Raw genomic sequence first — 20826 nt, forward strand, 5'->3', positions numbered from 1 at the left:
CCAATAAATCCCGCCTTACGCCTCAGCATGTGACCTTTGTGGATACCTGTTTAAAAAGGCTTTCAGTGTGTGTGTGTGTGTGTGTGTGTGTGTGCGCGTGTCTGAGAGAGAGAGTGAGAAAAAGAGACAGACTGACTTTTGAACAGTTTGTATATGTCAAACTTTTATTCTGAAATTAGCAAAACATTCATTAAAACGTGTCTGATTCAACATTGAAGAACCCCGTCTTGAGTTATATTTTTTAATCTGGTTATCTGTCAAATATTCTCATTTTCAAAGCAAAAGATGACCTCAGTGTAATAATTGATCTTTTAGTAACATTTTTATGATACCATTAGTACTCATGAACTCTGTTCTATTACTTCATTTTCTCGATCTAGTTTTGGGAAAGCTTCTACAGAATATACACCCACCTCTGGACTGGGAGCGTATGTTCATACATTAAAACATTCTGATTAGCACAGACTTAATTTCAAGATGATACTTGGAACTCATCGTGATTTAATGAAACCATGTTTCTGTTAATTACTATATATTTATTACCGTGAGCTAACTTTCTAACACAAGAGGTTGCACACTCATTAATTACATTCAGAAAATCAACATAACATTAAGGAATGAATTGAGTGATATTTCAGGTTAACGGAAGCCCAGTATAGAGGGACGGTAATAGTTTCATCGATAGGAGCTTTAAGCTCAGTTACATCTGCCTGAAGTTTATCATGAAGAAACTGGAAACTCGGTGACAGAAAAAAAACATCTCACTCGACATGAATGTGAATGCAAACAAATGCACAAACTCTAAAACTATATTACACTTTACAGGGTATATAAATTCTAGTATCAGGAGTAGTGGAGACAGAAACCAGAGAAATGCTTCTATGAGTTGGAGGTCAGTGGTGATCATGCGTCTGCAGCCAGAACTAGCCTCAGTGGGATGACCTGCCCCTGATGGACCCCAGGGGTAATTAAACCTGGCTTGTGGGCGGCCTTTCAACTATTAAAACCACAGAAACGTTAACTTCTTCCTCAGTCCCGCCGGCGCCATTTCCCCCGCTCGCTGGATGGATTGTTCTCTGATGTGCCGTGAAGGCATTAGCTTCAGAGTATTTGTTCTCATTTGCACGGCTTCACAGCTATAATTCAAGTTGTCTTGAAAAAAACAAACAGCAACAAACAAATTAATGAAAAATCCATCGGGAATTAAGTTTTCTGGAAAACTCGGAGAGACAAACTATCCTGTTACGATTAAACGTTGGTCCTGTACATAAATCAACTGCAATAACTGAGCATCACATATTGAATCGTCGCATTTATGTTTATATTTTCTGCATATATGGACTCCCAGGAGAAGCCGAGGTGGTTGTATTTGATCGTTGCAGCAGTAAAAAAACAATAAAGCTAAGTCTACCCAATCGTTGCTCGGCGTGTCCCACTGCTGCGCTGTTTTTCCACCCAGCTCGCGCTGTAATCAAGGCTGCAGAGGCAGAATCGATCCGACCATCCAGTTCTGCTGTTAAACCATTTATTAAAACATCAAATAGTCTGTCCTGGTGGATGCATGCCCACTGATTACCTTTGCAAATCAATTAAGTCGCCGTAATTGATTGGATGCAAGTCCGCGGCTCCAGGATCTCGTGTTTTTGGAGGCCACGAAGGTCGGTGTTCCCTTCGGATTCTCTCTCTCTCCTTTGAAAGAAGTACAGTTACAGTTGGGATCGATGGAGGTGAGATTGGATTTATGTTTTGGGGTTTCTCTGGGGGGGTGTTAGATTGTGTGGTCGGGAGTTTTATTGTTAACAGAGCAGCTTTGCAGAGTTAAGATATGATCACATTTTACTTAATGTAAAGAGATTTTAGGGAACCAAACCTGCAGGATTTCGACCGTCGTTGCAGCCTGAACTTTAACTGACGCACAAACTACAAGTCGGCCTTGTCTGCTGCAGTTGTTTGCACGCCAGGCATCATTGTTCATACCCAAATAGGATTTTGTTGTCAATGACTCTTCCTCAAGTTGGGAACAAATTAAAGGCTGAGCCTCCTTCAGGAGGAGCCCAGCACAACAGAAATCTCATACAAACAGTTTTACCATCGCCAAAAGCCCCCGTGGCATTGACGCATCCGTGCAATTAAGGCCAGTTTGCCCGCACGGCGGCATGTGTTTCATTAAAAACGGTTAGCGGTGGCGTTCTTGCTGAATCTGTGGGCCAAGCATTAGCGGCCGTATCCTCGGAGGCCACTAACACAGGCAGGTTTTCCCAAGAAGGCAATTATTCATTAAATTAGTGTGGAAATGAGGTTCTGGTGATTGTGTACTGATGAATTACAGTGGCCAGTCATTTGCACGGTAATTAAAGAATGGAGCTCGTCACTGAACTATAAGCATAAATCACATTTACTAAGATGCCACTTTGCCTCGGAATTTGGTTTCACCTCAGACTTTAACACCACATGGTCTCTAATGATGGCCATTTTCTACTTGTGGTGCATTAATTTGTATCAGACAAAAAATACATGACCCGAACTGCACACGGTCTGATTGTTGGAACATCATTTGGAATTTCTGCCTTTTTTGGGGACGTTTTGGGCCAGTAAGATGAGAAGTGTTGAGAGAATTTTCAGTCTCAGATGGGGGCAAAACTGCTGAGACACAAAACTCATTCATGTTGAAACGGATTCTTTTATCGCCACAGCAGTAAGTTGAAGTCTCGCAATACTTTAGGATAGTATAGATGAAACAAGTTATTGGCCTATTTTATGTTTATGGATGTTTTGCTCGGAAAACCAGGTGGAGGAATTTAGTTTGTTGACCAAAATCTGGTTCTGTACGCCGTGAGTCCGTGTACACAACGATCAAAGTTCTTTCCCTACTGCGACCGGTGTGAGTAGGCCTTAAAACAGACATCCTGCAGATGCATGAGAGAGACCGTTGCTGGGATTGCTGTGCAGTCGGGGGGTTGCGTCCATGGAAACATGCACTATACCAGCACAATCTTTTCCTGTTGCTAACAAATAGCAACTCTTATTGTTCAAATTAGATTAGCTTCCAGCCTTACTGGAAGGGCCGACGGATATTTCCTTCCTCTGTTTCAGAGCTTACAGAGTAAGACTTTATTATCTTTATTTTAATTTGTTCATCAATTGCCACACTTAAACACGCTGCCTCAACATACTTTGATGGCACCATAACCAGTTTTCTTTCTTGTTTTTTTACTGTAATCCTTTCCTACGTGCCAGGGGATGTTCAGTTTTCTTCAGAATTCACGTTTTTTGGGAAATGTTTGTTACAAATGGCAGATTTGTGGTGGCACAGTCTGGGCCAACGTGTGCTGTCGGGGACTCATAATGTTAAACCCTTTGAACTCTCTGTGTTTTAACATAAAAATGCAGCTATAGGCAATGAAAAGAGCTGAAACCTCCACCAACGATTTCCTCTCACTCTTAACATTTTTTCCCCCAGAGTTGTATAATTTACTGATCAAATTGTGTTTAACCCTCCTGGGCTACCACCTTATCGTGGTGGAGAGGTTTGCGTGTCCCAATGATCCTTGGAGCTCCGTTGTCTGGGGCTTTATGCCCCTGGTAGGGCCACCCATGGCAAACAGGTCCTAGGTGAGGGACCAGACAAAGCGTAGCCCAAGACCCCCTAATGATGGAAAACAACATTGGTCCTATGTTTCCCTTGCCCAGATGCGGGTCACCAGGGCCTCCTCCTGGAGCCAGGCCTGGGGGCAGGGCACGTTGGCGAGTGCCTGGTGGCTGGACCTCTGCCCATGGTGTCCGGCCGGGCACAGCCCGAAGAGGCAACATGGGACCCCCTTACCGTGGGCTACATGGGGGACATGGATTGAGTGAACTACGTAGTGCACTCAATTTAAAGTTAGTATTTGGACAACGGCGTCAGATGGTGGGGAAGGTTGCCGGACAGACCCGGCAGACCCAAACGTATTGTGAGGGTCTGCTGGGAATGCCTGGCAGAGTCTCCTGTCAGAAGGAGCTTCAACTCACACCTCCGAGAGAGCTTTCCCGGGGGAGGCGGGGGACATTGAGTCCGAGTGGACCGTGTTCCGTGCCTCCATTGTTGAGGCGGCTGACCGGTGCTGTGGCCGCAAGGTGGTTGGTGCCTGTCGTGGTGGCAATGCCTGAACCCGCTGGTGGACACCAGTGGTGAGGGATGCCATCAGGCTGAAGAAGGAGTCGTATCGGGCCTTACTGGCCTGTCGGACTCCTGAGGCAGCAGATAGGTACTGGCAGGCCAAGCGGAGTGCAGCTACGGCGGTTGCCGAGGCAAAGACCCGGGCATGGGAAGAGTTCAGTGAGGCCATGGAGAACGACTTCCGGACGGCTTCGAAAAGGTTCTGGACCACCATCCGGCGTATGAGGAAGGGGAAGCAGTGCACTGTCAACACTGTGTATAGTGGTGATGGTGTGCTGCTGACCTCAACCCGGGAGGTTGTGGATTGGTGGAAGGAATACTTGGAGGACGTCATTAATCCCGCCAACACGCCTTCCAGTGAAGAAGCAGAGCCTGGGAACCTGGGGACAGGCTCTCATATCTCCGGGGCTGAAGTTGCCGAGGTAGTCAAAAAACTCCTCAATGGCAAGGCCCCGAGGGTGGATGAGATCTGCCCGGAGTTCCTTAAGGCTCTGGATGTTGTAGGTCTGTCGTGGGTGACTCGACTCTGCAACATCGCATGGACATCTGGGGCGGTGCCGCTGGATTGGCAGACTGGGGTGGTAGTCTCTCTTTTTAAGAAGGGGGACCGGAGGGTGTGTTCCAACTATAGGGGGATCCTCAGCCTCCCTGGTAAGGTCTATTCAGGGGTACTGGAGAGGAGGGTCCGTCGGATAGGCGAACCTCGGATTCAGGAGGAGCAATGTGGTTTTCGTCCTGGGCGTGGAACAGTGGACCAGCTCTCCACCCTCAGCATGGTCTTGCATGGGTGCATGGGAGTTTGCCCAACCAGTCCACATGTGTTTTGTTGACTTGGAGAAGGCATTCGACCATGTCCCTTGGGGGGTCCTGTGGGGGGTCCTCCAAGAGTATGGGGTGTCGGGCCCCCTGATACGGGCCGTCTGCTCCCTGTACGATCGGTGTCAGAGTTTGGTCCACATTGCTGGCAGTAAGTCAAACTCGTTTCCAGTGGGGGTTGGTCTCTGCCAGGGCTGCCCTTTGTCACTGATTCTGTTCATAACTTTTATGGACTGGGAAGACCCAGGACACGTTGGAGAGACTATGTCTCTCGACTGGTCTGGGTCCCCCCCTGGAAGAAGTAGCTGGGGAGAGAGAAGTCTGGGCTTCTCTTCTTAGGCTGCTGCCCCCGCGACCCGACCCCGGATAAGCGGTAGAGGATAATTGGATGGATGGAAATTGTGTTTAATTTACAAAGTTAACTGGGCAGGACTGTGAGCCAGGGTGGGCCAACTGTGGCCCAACTGCGGCATAATTTTGCTAATAAGTGGTTCATTACAAAAATCGCATTACTTTGAACTGTGCAGTGTACAAAAATGAAAACAAATCATTGCCTTAAGCAGATTATACTGCCGGTGATCCACATAAACTGTGTGTGTGTGTGTGTGTGGTGTGTGTGTGTGTGTGGTGTGTGTGTGTGTGTGTGTATGTATGTAAACACCCTTCGTGACTCACCAAAAGATTCATTCTCATTTCCTCTGATTAGTTTTCTGTTCTAACAAGAATTCTTAGCGGCGTCGGTCCGGATGGCTGCCGTCTCGAGAGAATCTGGCGTCCTGTGTGTCGTGTTTGTGCGATTCCGTCTGTGAATCCCCGAAACAACCATGACGCTAAAAGCGAAAACATTAGGTTGCACTTTATACTTCAAACAGCCGCACCAACTCTTAAAGGACAAAAATAAAGGTAGCTTTCACTGAATGTGCACATTATTTCATTTTGGTTTCACAAAAGTAAAACTGACAGTTTCTGTCATTGTTTAATTAAGAGGAGGTGTGCTGTTCAAGAGCACACCAGGAATGAACCAGGCTGAAGGAACTCCTCCGCTGGGACTTCATTTGGCTTGAGAGACTTGCGTGGGTGTGGAGAGAGGCACTACGCTTGCCAGAGAAAACGCACAGAACTCCTCCAACCCGCTCAAGGCCCAAGGGAGTGAAAGCAAAAAGAACTCCTCCCGGGTTCTCTATCGCGGTTTCCTGCTTTTCTTGCTCCCCCTCATCTCTCTCTCTCTCCCTCTCATTTGGTTGTGGTAATTCATCATGGAATATCAAAACCATTCAGAGCTTCAGTGCAGAAATGAGGCTCCGGATCCCGTGGATAATTGGTTTCCGGGTGGTGCCACCATCCCCATTGAACCTGCTTGACTCCCTGTCCCCCAGCAGTAAAAGCGCCTGATGAAGAGACAAGAGAAATCCCTGCAGACAAAGAAAACATGACGAATGCCTCCTCAAAATTCATGAAATTACAAGCTTTGGATTTGCTTTCATCCTTTTCATCTGTTTGGTGAACATTTGTTCACACTGCTGCTTTTAATCCACCACACTCAAAAACAGCCCTGAAGATAATAATCCAATCCGACCCTTCAGTGAGGCGATATTCCGTTTAACGACATCAAAAATTAAAAAAATCTGACAAATTCTCATCAAAATAAAACAATTCCGACTGACATTTTACCTCCACAAAATAGAACCACACTATAAACTTGAGCCAAAATACAACCTCCAACTGGTCAATTTAGCACTTTTTAACAAGATGTTTCATAACTGGTATTCGGAGCCACTAAAAGCACCATATGCAGGATGACTTGCTGGTTTTACATGAGCCAGTTCAGCCATTTATGGTCAGTTGTGTCTTTCTATACGCGTTGTTGGTGGTTGGAGTGAAAAGTCTGAAAAATAATGACCCAAATGACAGCTCACCTGTTGTCCCAGAGTTCAGGAGCAGAGGTGTGTTTCCATGGAAGTTGTCACTGACGTTCCGTACTTATGGTGCTTTATGCCGCAAAGACATGTCACTCCTCTCAGTCACAGCATAGAGTCAAACGCTCGCTCCTCTCCTGCATCGGGCTGACTTACAGTCTAGATGGAGTCGAGTGGGGGCTTACACATGGGGGGCCCATGTTGTGTCGAAGCTTAAATCAGGGTACCTTGTGGTGCTAAAAGTAGAACAAATAGAGGAATAACTGAGGCAGATTATTGTGAGTACTGAAATTTAAGCATTTTTAATGAAATGATTGATAAAAGCTCATATTTAGCAGGACTGATGGCAAAGGCAGACGTGTAAATTCATGACAAAATCCTTATAATGCTGAATAGAATGCATGAAAATGGTGATTCGTCTATCGGATAAAGATGACCAGTCAATAAGGCAGCTCTGTGGTACAGCCAATCAGTGGGGGCTGCCAGACTTAAATGATCCATATTTGATGTTTTTTACAGTGTGAACAGCAAAACTGATCCTTCCAAATCGGATTTGGGTCTCTGTCACAAATCGGATATCAGCCTTGTGTCACCTTTGAAGACACAGTGCCGTGACAGGGGCCATGTGCTTTGACTATGCAGGTGTGTCACATTTGGGCCTTAAACACGAGTCTGTTGCTGGTTTTCAGATAATGAGAACAGCCAAAAACTGGACCTGGACAAAAGTGAACCTGACAGGAAGGTTTGCTTCATTCTGCTGACTTGGTAAACATGTTTTGGGAACAGTCGATGCCATCAGAGCCACCATTTTGAATCATTCAAAGGCCAAAGGGGTTCATTAGCCACAGGTGCCACAGGTGCATGAGGACCTGAGTGAAAGCAGGTGTGTTCGACCGTTGGCACTAACTCAGCAGCTGCATCAATTTCTGTAATTAAGACTCAAATGGCTCCAAAGGCCCTGGATTCAGTCGGCTCTGGGCATCCAGTCAGTTGCAAATGAGTCGCAATGATGCGCAAACTCAATTTCCCTTCTTTTTATATCTGTTTGACTTGTTTTTGACTCTTGTTGTTGGGGCGTCTGATTCATGCTGCCAATCTCGTTCATCAATTTTAATTAAACTCCCCAAAGAACTTTTGTAACTTTGTCCAGCTTTCACACAGAACCAAAGCCAAGCAGTCTTGATCCCGGGGGTTTCTAGGCCTCGATATTTCCAAAGGCTGCATGTTTGCATTGACGCTGCTAGAAAACAGTTTGACATCAGCTGCAAACACGCAGTGGCAACTGGCAACGTGAACAAATACCTGCATCAGTGGTTTGAGGCTCTAACTTCTGACTGAAAAGTTAAATATTAATAGCATGAGGTTAAAAGTAGAATGCACAGACTAAATATCTGAACAAAACCAATGGGGTTCAGGAAATGGCTGCGTTAATGACCGTATAGGTTATATATCTACAAATAACACTGGTGGCTGAGCCCAAAGAGTTGGCTCAATAGTCAGACCTGGATTTCTCATCATCATCTTAGCAGTTCAGGTTCTGAAGTATAAATTATCCAGTTGTAATGGGTAAGAAACACATGACAGTTCAATATTCTGGTTGCATTATACTGGGAAACCTGATAGACCTGTCCGTGGTGACAATGACAGGAAATAAACATCCATGTCAACATTAAAAGGTGCTTTGAAGTCGAAGCTCATTGATGCCGTGAGGCTGCTGCTCTGACTCTCGATAAAGACGGCGTCAGAGCTGAGAGATTTCTGAGCCTCTGTGACTGCGGAGCGCCAAAGGCTCCCAACGCCATCTGTGACTCTGGCCAGAATCTCCGACTGGCTGGTGCAGCGACAACCCCGGCAGCTCGCCGTTGCTACGTCAACACTTCTGACGGCGATGCCAGTGCGACGTCTGGCCGGCAGTGGGTCCGTCTTTGAAGTAAAGAGGGGGAGGAATACAAAAAATTAAGCTATTAATCCATCAAAAAAAGTGGAAAAGTAGAAACTTTATTCGCATGCCATATTTGCAAAGATGTTTTGGCAATGACGAGTATAAATTTCCATTTTGTTTAAGCACAAAACCGTATTTAAGCCCAAATATATTAGCTACCCCCCCATTGATCCAACGCACAGCTCTCCTGTGGTCAATACGACAGCATCACTTTACATTATGTTTCCTGCATGCACATGAACACAATGCTCGCATCGACCTTGCAAGGTGTCTCTCGTGCACACTGATCTACTGAAGATGCAGCATCAGAAGCTGCGCCCGGCTCGATATTGCGCTCAAGGACGTTTGATCAGCTTCAGATCACAGGACAATGGCTTTGCCCTCCACAACCTGATCGCACGCAGGCTTTAGAATATGAGCGCGACAAAGCCCGTCTCTACACTGAATTCTCTTTTCAGTCAGTGTTGTAGTAGTTGAGTCAAAGCAAAGTTTTAATGTACTCAATGGACTCAACCCTGCACATCTGCCTCTTATTGTTCTACAAGAAGCTGTGATCTGAACGCCACAGAGTTGAGGAGCAGATTTGATTCTTTCAGGTATGCTCTCAAAGGGAAACGAGCAGCCCGGCGTCACCTTCAGCTCTGCTGCTCACCAACATGCTCAGTCTATGAAACAAGTCAAGAGAGGGGATCAGCGCCGCAGACCCAGCTTCTAATAAATCCCCACAACTTCAAACGCTCATGATTAGACCATGAACAAATGGTTATTATGGCAGCGGGGGGCAGGGTCACGACTATATGCCATTCCCCATATGGGGATTCGAGCAGCTGGGGACGTCGTCATCAGCATCTGTTTTATCCTAACACTGTTAATGAGGCGCTGCCGTGTTCTACCGAGTGTGGCAGCAGTGCAGTTTGTCACATTATGCAGGTCTAGTTCATGGAAATGCCGACGAAATGTGCCATTTGTAATTGCTGTTGGTTTGGCAATTACAAGTTAGATGTATCTGACTGGAGAAAACATCTATTGCAGAACAATAACGACTGGAAAGATGACCAAGTCAAACTTCCAGGAGCTAATTGATTGAATCCTTCAGTAACTTCCTTATTATCTGCAGTCTGTCAAGTTTTACCTTTTAAACTCAGGCTGGAAATCAGCTGCACCGACTGCGGCAGCTCTCTTCTCTGCACCCGATGGCTCCTGCGGCAGCGTCAAAGTCGGCTCTTGCCTCCAAATAGAGTTGTAGCGACGTGAGAATCCAGGGCTTAAAGAACAAACGGAGAGGCCGAGTCTGAGTGAGACAGATCAAGTCCGTGAGATTAGAGCTGTCAATCTGGGTATCTTAAGCATCAAGGCAGGCCCCCTCGTGGGATCAATCGCAAAGTTGTAATAGAGACAAAGGAACTTTTCAAGTCCGGAGCCGCCACGCTTCCCTCCCATCTCAGAGCCGCACCAGGACTGGGGTTGAGAGAGAGGTTTAGCTGGGGTGGGTAGGTGAGGCATTGGAGAACTTTCCCTGAACTCTCGCTGGCTTTACGTCTCTTACTTTCATCTCAGGTCACTGTCAGTAGAGGGTTTATCTCGTTAAAACGGTCCGGAGATGAAACAGGGACTATTGCTGCTCAACGCTAAAAGCCTTCCTCGTGGAGCTGCTTTTTTCCCTCCTCAGACATCTTTGTGCTAAATATGGGTCATTTAGTCCTGAGTTGCAATAAGTCTCTCCACCTGATTAATTACCACGGAACCAGAAAATTCCACAAGGCATGAAATTGTGAGGAATAACACGTGCCGAAAATTCCCGCTCCCATCTTTCATTCTTTGTAATTGAACGAGTAAGACAAGAAAACCCATCAGTACAGCTCGTTAGAGTGGCGCAAAATATCTCCGCCGCCCCTTTGATGATTGTCGATGGGCACCTAAACAGCATGTTTGGATCGGTAAGATAAAGACACTGTCAGGAAGGGAAAAAGGCGCTGACACAACTGACAATGGACACATTCATTCAACTGATATGACAGTTATTAAAATGACTCGCTTTCATGAAAAGCCTGTTTTCTCACTCGTGTTATTTGGTTTTGTCAGTCTCCCCACGTCATTGTCGGCACAGCACTGGTTTTATGATAGCAAATTCATCCCCGGCTGCCCAGATAATAAAACTGGAGCCTGAAGAGAGACACAATGGCAAAAAAAAAAAAAGACTATCAGACTTTTTCCATTCTGCAGGTGAGTTTGATAACACTGACGGCTCACTCACATCATCGGCGCCGTCACCACGTCGGCTTTGTTGCTACAGATGTAATACTCGCCAACATCTCATTTGCTCCAGCTTTTACCGGTTTTCATCCAATCTTTAGCTTTTCAATAGAAATAGGAATTTGTGTCACTGCGAGGACAATGAAGACGCCGCTTTGAAGAGAAAATCACTTGCACAGATTTTCCACATCGCCGGGAAAATGGCTCCTCTTTGTAGCCGTGGCGCTTTAATTTGGTGGCTGAGTTTTAACTCACAAAAGTTCACGTCTGTTACAGCAAATCTTTGATGGCTTCTTCTTCCCTTTTTATGCACTTTTCAATAAGTCAGTCAATCTGGCCATCAATCATAATGCACGTACGTGTGTACCATGAGCTGGGGGGTACCCAGCCTTGGCCCACATGTGCGCCCTCCCCGTAACTCCGAAGGGGATATAGCGGTCAAGAAGGTGAGGTGTTCCATCCATCTTCTGTCCCTGATCCAGAGTCAGGTGGTGAGGACAACAGGCTGAAAGAGGCCTGGAATTCCCTCTTTTTTCAGGTCTTCCGTTGCATAAGAATTTGACGGCTGTGTTGTTGCCAAAGTGGTCCTACCCAGCAGGGTTGGGGCCTCTTTTCTGGCTGTGAATCACAGTCTCAGACTTGGAGTTGCTAATTTTCACATGAGCTGCTTCACAGCTGAAGTTTACCGTCACAGCCTGAGGAAGCCAACAGAACCACATGATCAGCAGATACCTGATCCTGAGGCCACCAAAGCAGACCCCCTCCACATATAGGGCTCGTTTACTCATGTCTGAATATGCAAAATTTTAAAGGCATCGTATTACCAGACATTGGGCCTCATTCACCAATATGTTCTTAAGAATCTTTTTAGATTCTTTCTGAAGTTGTTCTTAAGCAGTTTCTTAAGAACACCCTACGTCAGATTCATCAACGCGTTCGTAAGCCTCAGAATTGTTCGCAGCTGTGTTCTTAGATTGATGAATGCCATCTGTTCGTAAGTTGAGAGCGCGTGCCAGGTGAGTCTAATTAACATACGATTAGCATAAGTCACCGCCCACTAATGCCCATAAAAGGAACTGCAGCAGGGCCCTGTAGACAGAGCAAAAAGCAGCCAAATGCCCAAAGCGAAATGCCCAAAGCTTGCCTCTCCACGCCTGATTTCTGACGCCGTGTTGAACAATCAAGAAAGGATGGCTAACACGCTTGATAAAATTACCTCAACCCTGATGACTATAGCCAACACGCATAAAGAAATCAACGAGAATGTAAAAAAAATAAACGTGTAAAAGCTGTGCTCTGAAACCGGTCTCTCTTATTTTTTCTTTTTGAAGTGAATCAAGACTGTTGGACTGAAATTGTGACATTAATACATTTGATTCACAAACGGGCATCAGGACACACATCCTCAGGGGGTTGTGGCTCTGTGTCCAAACACATCCAGTGCCCCTTTAAAATGCCGATGGTGCGTTCAATGGTGGAGCGACTGCGCGCATGCATCTGATTGAATAAAATTCCCTGTGGAGTCTGAGGGTTGGTCAGTGGTGTCAACAACCAGGGAGCCAGGGCATATCCTCGATCCCCTAATAAAATAAATCAAGATAAAATCAAATAAAAAGACAGTTTTGGCATGGTTTCCAATTTGGTTGATTAATGTTAAGTCATTGGCACATTTACGTAATTTTAAAATTCTTCGTAAATCACCAAAAATAGGAAATAAATAAATATAAATAATCCTAATATTGAATTTTATTGAACTGCACAAGAGAAGAAAACACACCCATGCCAACATGTCGGCACTGAAATGTGCGTAAGAGTACTCCTGAGTGTTCGTAGGATTTGTTCTTACCTACGCATAAATCCAGGATAAGAAGAAATTGGTGAATGCCACAATCTTCGTCAACTGTTCGTAAGTGGGACTTAAGAACAAATTTGTTCGTAAGAACGGTTCGTGAATGAGGCCCAGTAATCTTTCAGATGAAGTTAGCATGTTGTAGGATGTCTGTGTAAATTCTCAGTCATCCAGGTCATTGTATCCAAGGTAGTTTTCTCTGTCAACTGGACTGGGTTTCTTCTCTTGAAGACGTCTTCAAGAGAAGAAACCCAGTCCAGTTGACAGAGAAAACTACCTTGGATTAGCATGTTGTACCGTGCTGCTGCTTTGATACAAACCAAGGCTAACTCCTAGCCTGGTGTGCTCACGTCCACATTTTTAGTTGCAAATCCAGGTGATTGCTGTGTAAATGTTCCAATGAAAAAACGTTGTTTTGACTGGAAACTGTGATTAAAGAACAAAAAGGAGTTTGTGAAATATAGAATTCATTGTAAGTAAGACGTTAAGCCCCCCCCGCCTTTAATTTTACTCCATCACTGTGCCCCTCACTAAGTCTGGGTAAACTGATATCATAACTACTCAGATCAATACAGACTCATTAATGTTGTACCTATGTAAGCCGTATCTCTTGGCCTTCTTTCAGTTCATTAGACGCTAAAGGAGAGAAAGGGGTGTGTTCTTGTTTTTAACATGGCGCTACAGGAAGTGAGGTGCTTGATGTACACCCTGGATAAGACCTCCCCTCGCTTCCTCCCCGTTATCTGCTGGAAATCCAACACTGCTGCCAGGGTCGTTTGGCTGTAGCTCTGGGGAACCCGGCAAACGGGCGCGATCCATCTTGGAGCTAATTAGAGACGTCTTAGCTTTATTGACATAAGAAGGACCGGATGATGTTCATAGCATGAGATGTGGCTGCTGCACCGACAATTCAGGATGTGTTCTTTATCAAATTTCCAATAACTAAATATAGAGATAACACCCCTGAGGTTGGTCTTGATGACACAGATGAATACAATTGAGATGCATCACGGTAGCGCTTGTAATAACAATAAAAACATGCCCTCGGAGGGAGGCTGAGCATTAATGTGGAAGTTGCCAACGCATGTAGTCTTTTTTATACTGTTGTCTCGGCTCGCCGTCAGCTGGGTATACACGTCTCGGGGCAATTACCACGCTTGAATGAAAGTACAGCTCCTGTTGATTAAATCGAACAATGTCTCATATTTATTGGCACCGTCGTATTTTTCATTCTTTTTTAGCTGTGGAATGAAATTACCTGGACGTACAAATTCAATATTCAAAAAAACATTCATTAAATATTCAACGTGAGCTGTTTTCCATATGTCGATTATATTGAGTTATGATGTCACCTAATACATTCTATGCAATGTACTATAGTTTTTATGTAATGAAGTCACTACCAGCTGTAGTGCAATGAACATATGAAATAACATCACGTAAACTTCACACATGCACGTGAATATTCTGAAACGCTCTGACATCCGGACCAGGAGTTCTTCGGTACTTTCTGCACTGGATGAAACAGCAGCAAATGCAAAGAGCTGAAACCCCAAATACACAGACGCAGTCTCGATAAAGAAAAGATCTTATCTGTGGTTTAACCACCATTTCCTTCAGTTCGACTTCTGTTTACGCTCGGTGATGCTGTTGAGTACCAGGATACTGACGTTTATATCGGATCTATATAGATTCAGTCTGAATTTGCTGTTTGCTTTTTACTGGGTGGAATCAAATGAAACATGGTGAGTTGCTTCAAGCTTGCATTTTTAAAACTATAATTCCTGCAAATGATAATTACAGTTTTAAGAATCTCTGAGGGATAGTTTGACTTTACAAGATTTACTGACTGTAAACATCTCCAAAATCTGCATAAAACCTCAACAACAATCTTCATTCACAAGCTCAGGAGCAGCCACAGTTGCCATGGAAACGCCGTGTTTACCACTCACAAATGAGAGAACTTATTATGAAACCCAATTAATGTTGACAGAAGAGTAAATCCAGGTGATCTGAACAAAGTGAACCACAGCCCGTGCTGGTCTTACTGGTGGATTAACTTGAGTGTCTTCCGGTAGAAATGGAATCTACTCGTACCAAAATCTCAGAGCTGAGAACCATTTAGGATGGGTTTGTGTGTATTTAAGTTGCCTTTATGTGTATATGAGACTCTAAGAGTCTATTCAAGATTGTAAATTTTACACACACCCTTGTATTTCTATCTTTGTGAGGACTTTAACGTGTAAACATAACCCTAGCCTTATTTTAAAACTAAACCCAGCTTTAAATCTGCGTCTTAACCCTCAGTCAGTCCTTTAAAGCTGGCCCAGCCAGAATCGCCCTCCTTTTGCTCGTAGAATGAGCATTTTGCTACCAAATATGTAGCAAATAGAAGAACACACAGAACCGCAATGAGAAGTTGGGTCGAGATGGATTCTGACAATTTTTGACGTCATGTATATTTAGAAAGAATGAAGCGGTTGTGTCCCCTCCCTGGGCTGCCACCTTATCGTGGTGGAGGGGTTTGCGTGTCCCAATGATCCCAGGAGCTCCGTTGTCTGGGGCTATATGCCCCTGGTAGGGCCACCCATGGCAAACAGGTCCTAGGTGAGGGACCAGACAAAGCGTAGCCCAGGACCCCCTAATGAAGATAAATAACATTGGTCTCAAGTTTCCCTTGCCCGGATGCGGGCCACCGGGGCCCCCTCCTGGAGCCAGGCCTGGGGGTGGGGCACATTGGCGAGCGCCTGGTGGCCGGACCTCTGCCTATGGAGTCCGGCCGGGCGCAGCCCGAAGAGGCAACATGGGACCCCCTTCCCGTGGGCTCACCACCTGCAGGAGGGGCCAAGGGGGTCGGGTGCATTGTGTTTGGGGTAGCAGCCGGAGGCAGGGACCTTGGCGGTCTGATTCCCGGCTGCACAAACTGGCTCTAGGGACATGGAATGTCACCTCTCTGGTGGGAAAGGAGCCTGAGTTGGTGCGCGAGGTTGAGAAGTTCCGACTAGATATAGTTGGCCTCACCTCGACGCACGGCAAGGGCTCTGGAACCAGTCTTCTTGAGAGGGGTTGGACTCTCTACCACTCTGGAGTTGCCGATGGTGAGAGGCGACGAGCAGGGGTGGCAATTCTGGTTGCTCCCCGGCTCAGTGCCTGTGTATTGGAGTTTACCCCGGTGGATGAGAGGGTAGCCTCCCTTCGCCTTCGGGTGGGGGGACGGATCCTGACTGTTGTTTGTGCCTATGGTCCAAACAGCAGTTCAGCGTATCCACCCTTTTTGGAGTCCTTAGAGGGAGTGCTGGAGAGTGCCCCTTCTGGGGGCTCCCTCGTCCTCCTGGGTGACTTCAATGCTCACGTTGGCAATGACAGTGTGACCTGGAGAGGTGTGATTGGGAAGAACGGCCCCCCTGATCTGAACCCGAGTGGTGTTTTGTTATTGGACTTCTGTGCTCGTCTCAGATTGTCCATAACGAACACCTTGTTCAGACATAAAGGCGTCCACATGTGCACTTGGCACCAGGACGCCTTAGGCCGCAGATCGATGATCGACTTTGTGGTTGTGTCATCGGATTTGCGGCCGCATGTTCTGGACACTCGGGTGAAGAGAGGGGCGGAGCTGTCAACTGATCACCACCTGGTGGTGAGTTGGCTCCGATGGTGGGGAAGGATGCCGGACAGACCTGGCAGGCCCAAACGTGTTGTGAGGGTCTGCTGGGAACGCCTGGCAGAGTCCCCTGTCAGAAGGAGCTTCAACTCACGCCTCCGGGAGAGCTTTGACCATGTCCCGGGGGAGGCGGGGGACATTGAGTCCGAGTGGACCATGTTCCGTGCCTCCATTGTCGAGGCAGCTGACCGGTGCTGTGGCCGCAAGGTGGTTGGTGCCTGTCGTGGCGGCAATGCCCGAACCCGCTGGTGGACACCAGCGGTGAGGGATGCCGTCAAGCTGAAGAAGGAGTCGTATCGGGCCTTACTGGCCTGTGGGACTCCTGAGGCAGCAGATGGGTACCGGCGTGCCAAGCGGAGTGCAGCTACGGCGGTTGCCGAGGCAAAGACTCGGGCATGGGAAGAGTTCGGTGAGGCCATGGAGAACGACTTTCGGACGGCCTCGAAAAGGTTCTGGACCACCATCCGGCGCCTGAGGAGGAGGGGGAAGCAGTGCACTGTCAACACTGTGTATAGTGGGTGGTGGTGCTGCTGACCTCAACTCGGGATGTTGTGGATCGGTGGAAGGAATACTTCGAGGACCTCCTCAATCCCACCAACACGCCTTCCAGTGAGGAAGTAGGGCCCGGGGACCTGGAGATGGGCTCTCGTATCTCCGGGGCTGAAGTTGCCGAGGTAGTTAAAAAACTCCTCGGTGGCAAGGCCCCGGGGGTGGATGAGATCCGCCCAGAGTCCCTTAAGGCTCTGGATGTTGTAGGGCTGTCGTGGTTGACTCGACTCTGCAACATCGCGTGGACATCGGGGGCAGTGCCGCTGGATTGGCAGACCGGGGTGGTAGTCCCTCTTTTTAAGAAGGGGGACCGGAGGGTGTGTTCCAACTATAGGGGGATCACACTCCTCAGCCTCCCTGGCAAGGTCTATTCAGGGGTACTGGAGAGGAGGGTCCGCCGGATAGTCGAACCTCGGATTCAGGAGGAGCAATGTGGTTTTCGTCCTGGGCGTGGAACAGTGGACCAGCTCTACACCCTCAGCAGGGTCTTCGAGGGTACATGGGAGTTTGCCCAACCAGTCCACATGTGTTTTGTGGACTTGGAGAAAGCATTCGACCGTGTCCCCCGGGGGGTCCTGTGGGGGGTCCTCCGAGAGTATGGGGTGTCGGGCCCGCTGATACGGGCTGTCCGCTCCCTGTACGATCGGTGCCAGAGTTTGGTCCGAATTGCTGGCAGTAAGTCGAACTCGTTTCCGGTGAGGGTTGGCCTCCGCCAGGGCTGCCCTTTGTCACCGATTCTGTTCATAATTTTTATGGACAGAATTTCTAGGTGCAGTCATGGTGTTGAGGGGATCCGGTTTGGTGACCTCAGGATCGCGTCTCTGCTTTTTGCGGATGATGTGGTCCTGTTGGCTTCATCGGCCCGTGACCTCCAACTATCACTGGATCGGTTCGCCGCCGCCTGTGAAGCGGCTGGGATGAGAATCAGCACCTCCAAATCCGAGGCCATGGTTCTCAACCGGAAAAAGGTGGAGTGCCTTCTCCGGGTAAAGGAGGAGATCCTGCCCCAAGTGGAGTTTTAAGTACCTCGGGGTCTTGTTCACGAGTGAGGGAAGAATGGAGCGGGAGATCGACAGGCGGATCGGTGCGGCGTCCACAGTAATGCGGACTCTGCACCGGTCCGTTGTGGTGAAGAGAGAGCTGAGCCGAAAGGCGAAGCTCTCGATTTACCGGTCGATCTTCGTTCCTACCCTCACCTATGGTCATGAGCTTTGGGTAATGACCGAAAGAACAAGATCACGGGTACAAGCGGCTGAAATGAGCTTCCTCCGTAGGGTGGCTGGGCTCTCCCTTAGAGATAGGGTGAGAAGCTCTGCCATCCGGGAGGAGCTCGGAGTAGAGTCGCTGCTCCTCCGCGTTGAGAGGAGCCAGATGGGGTGGCTTGGGCATCTAGTCAGGATGCCCCCTGGACGCCTCCCTGGTGAGGTGTTCAGGGCATGTCCCTCCGGTAAGACCCCCGGGAGACCCAGGACACGTTGGAGAGACTATGTCTCTCGACTGGCCTGGGAACGCCTGGGGATCCCTCCGGATGAGCTAGAGGAAGTAGCTGGGGAGAGGGAAGTCTGGGATTCTCTCCTTAGGCTGCTGCCCCCGCGACCCGACCCCGGATAAGCGGCAGAGAATGGATGGATGGATGGATGGAAGCGGTTTTTTTATTATGAGCTATTTAACAATGAAATGAAACAAATCCCTTCTGGCCTCTGTGAGCAACAGTCTCCATTTTTCAGCGCCGCTTCTTTCCGTCCTCGCCGTCATTTACATTCCCGACTGCGCTTCTGTGTCTGACATCTAATTCTGACAAGTCCTTTTCTGGTGCAAAATGAATAAATAAAATTAAGCGCAGTGCTGATGACAGCAGCGGTGCTTTGCAGAGGGTCTTTGTAATGAAATTTCTTTTCCCACAGAATCGATGAGTTCCTTTCCCCTGGTGGAGTGTGTAATTACAAAACCCTCATTAGATTATGAAACTTTACAGCATATGGTGAGAGGAGGAGATCCTTTTGATGTGCTCTTGTAATGACTGCAGCAAAAGAGGGGGGAAATGAAAGGGAGCGACGGACGGCTGCCTGCATTTGAATTCCTTGAAAGAAATCAAAGCTTTGAATGCACGTTTTTCTGCGTTCTGCTGCTCTCCCGCCCTCGGAAACGGTTTCCAGATCCTCTGAACTCAGTCTGATGCGAACTGGGAGGCTCCCGCGTGAAACTGTTGTGACGCCAGGAGGCGGGGGAGTCGCGGCCCTTTGATTCAATGGATGGCGAATGTTTTACCAACACGGGCTTGGAGCGCAGTGGAGTGTGAAGCTCGGAGGAGGCGGAGACGCTCTTCCAGAACCTGTTTGTCTCATTCATCTCCAGTTAATAAGACACGGAAACAGGGCTTCGACTGACCTTGTCGTTTTCCCAGAGAGGAACAACGAAGAACTGATGTAGTGTGCAATCAGATTCCTAAATTGACTCTTGCTGCTGCTGCGTGGTCCCTTTATGATGAAGATGTGAGCATGTTTAATAAGCCTGTTTCCCAGCACGAGCAGAGCTAATCTCTCACCGGGGTGTTGAGGAGCGAGCAAGAGAGTTCTGCAGAATGAATGGAGAAGATGGGACTTTCACTCCTGATCTTCCACGGTCTTGAAATAATTCCAGGCCTTTCCAGGGTATCTCTACACACGTATAGAGGACGTGGCGGCGCTGCTGAGGCTGTGCATTGATCCTTGAGCCTGATACCTTGAAAACTGACAATACGTGGGCGGGTCAGAAAGGGATGATGTCACTGGCTGTGACGAAATCCGATGTGACACAGTTAATTTGATCCGTGCACCAGATCTTAGACGTGCACCAGTGCTGCATTGATTCTGGGGAAGCTCCTTCCACCCTTCCTCCACTTTCTATTGGAAAAGCAGCCTGTGGCATTTGTTGAGCAACACAAATACCCCGCTATTGTCTCTGACAGCAGATTGACCTTTGAGCAGCAGGTGGAGGCACTAAACATCGCACAGCAGCTTCCTTCAACTGGAAGATTCCTGCCAAACAAACCTGGCAGACCTTCTTTCAAACCCACTGCAGAACTTTGGACTTCCCAGGACCTTCTAGCAATAAGACCACTGACTACTCTAATCCAGCTGGGAGCTCTGATGTTGGTGCCCTAGTGGTGGTGCGTTTGCAAGGAGTATAAAAAGAGGCATAAAATGGTTGCTGTAACAGTTACCTAAACATGGTTAAACAGGCTAGTCCTCACAGCTCATCAGCTCAGTATAATGGGCATTATGTATACACGCTGTGACCTCTCAGGGGAGCACCTCTTCATGGAATACTGTGGCTGTCTGGCGGCCGGCCAGTACCTGGTTCAGCTCCCAGCTAGAACACAAGCTGTTGCCATTTATTACTTTATAACTTTGATCAGGTTGTTTCCAGCAGAGACGTGAAGCTGCTCCCAACCTTTAGACAGAGATGAGCCAATTGTCTTCTGGTTTCACACCTGAATGCCTCCTGACCAGATGCCCGAACCTGCTCACGCATCTCCTCTCGACGTGGAGGAGTAGCAGCTCTACACTGAGCTCCTCGAGGATGCCTGAGCTCTCCATCCTAAGGTAGGATGATGGAGAACAATGGGATGTCCCATGCTTGGAGGGCTACTGGGGAAGGGCTGTGGTTGGGGCCCATCAGCGAGCTCCTGGAGGCTGGGCCTTG

General features: G+C 47.7%; 1 long non-coding RNA gene across 1 annotated transcript; it reads right to left on the reverse strand.

Moving 5' to 3' along the window:
• Positions 1 to 7425: 7425 nt before the first annotated feature.
• LOC130519373 (uncharacterized) lies at positions 7426 to 11757 on the reverse strand. Its single transcript, XR_008948295.1, has 3 exons — positions 11085 to 11757; positions 9963 to 10993; positions 7426 to 8811 (listed from the first exon to the last, which is right to left on the reverse strand). It is a non-coding gene; the product is annotated as an uncharacterized LOC130519373 (long non-coding RNA).
• Positions 11758 to 20826: the final 9069 nt, after the last annotated feature.

The sequence above is a fragment of the Takifugu flavidus genome, chromosome 22, assembly GCF_003711565.1.
Source record: "Takifugu flavidus isolate HTHZ2018 chromosome 22, ASM371156v2, whole genome shotgun sequence".
In the NCBI taxonomy this organism is placed as follows: domain Eukaryota; kingdom Metazoa; phylum Chordata; class Actinopteri; order Tetraodontiformes; family Tetraodontidae; genus Takifugu; species Takifugu flavidus.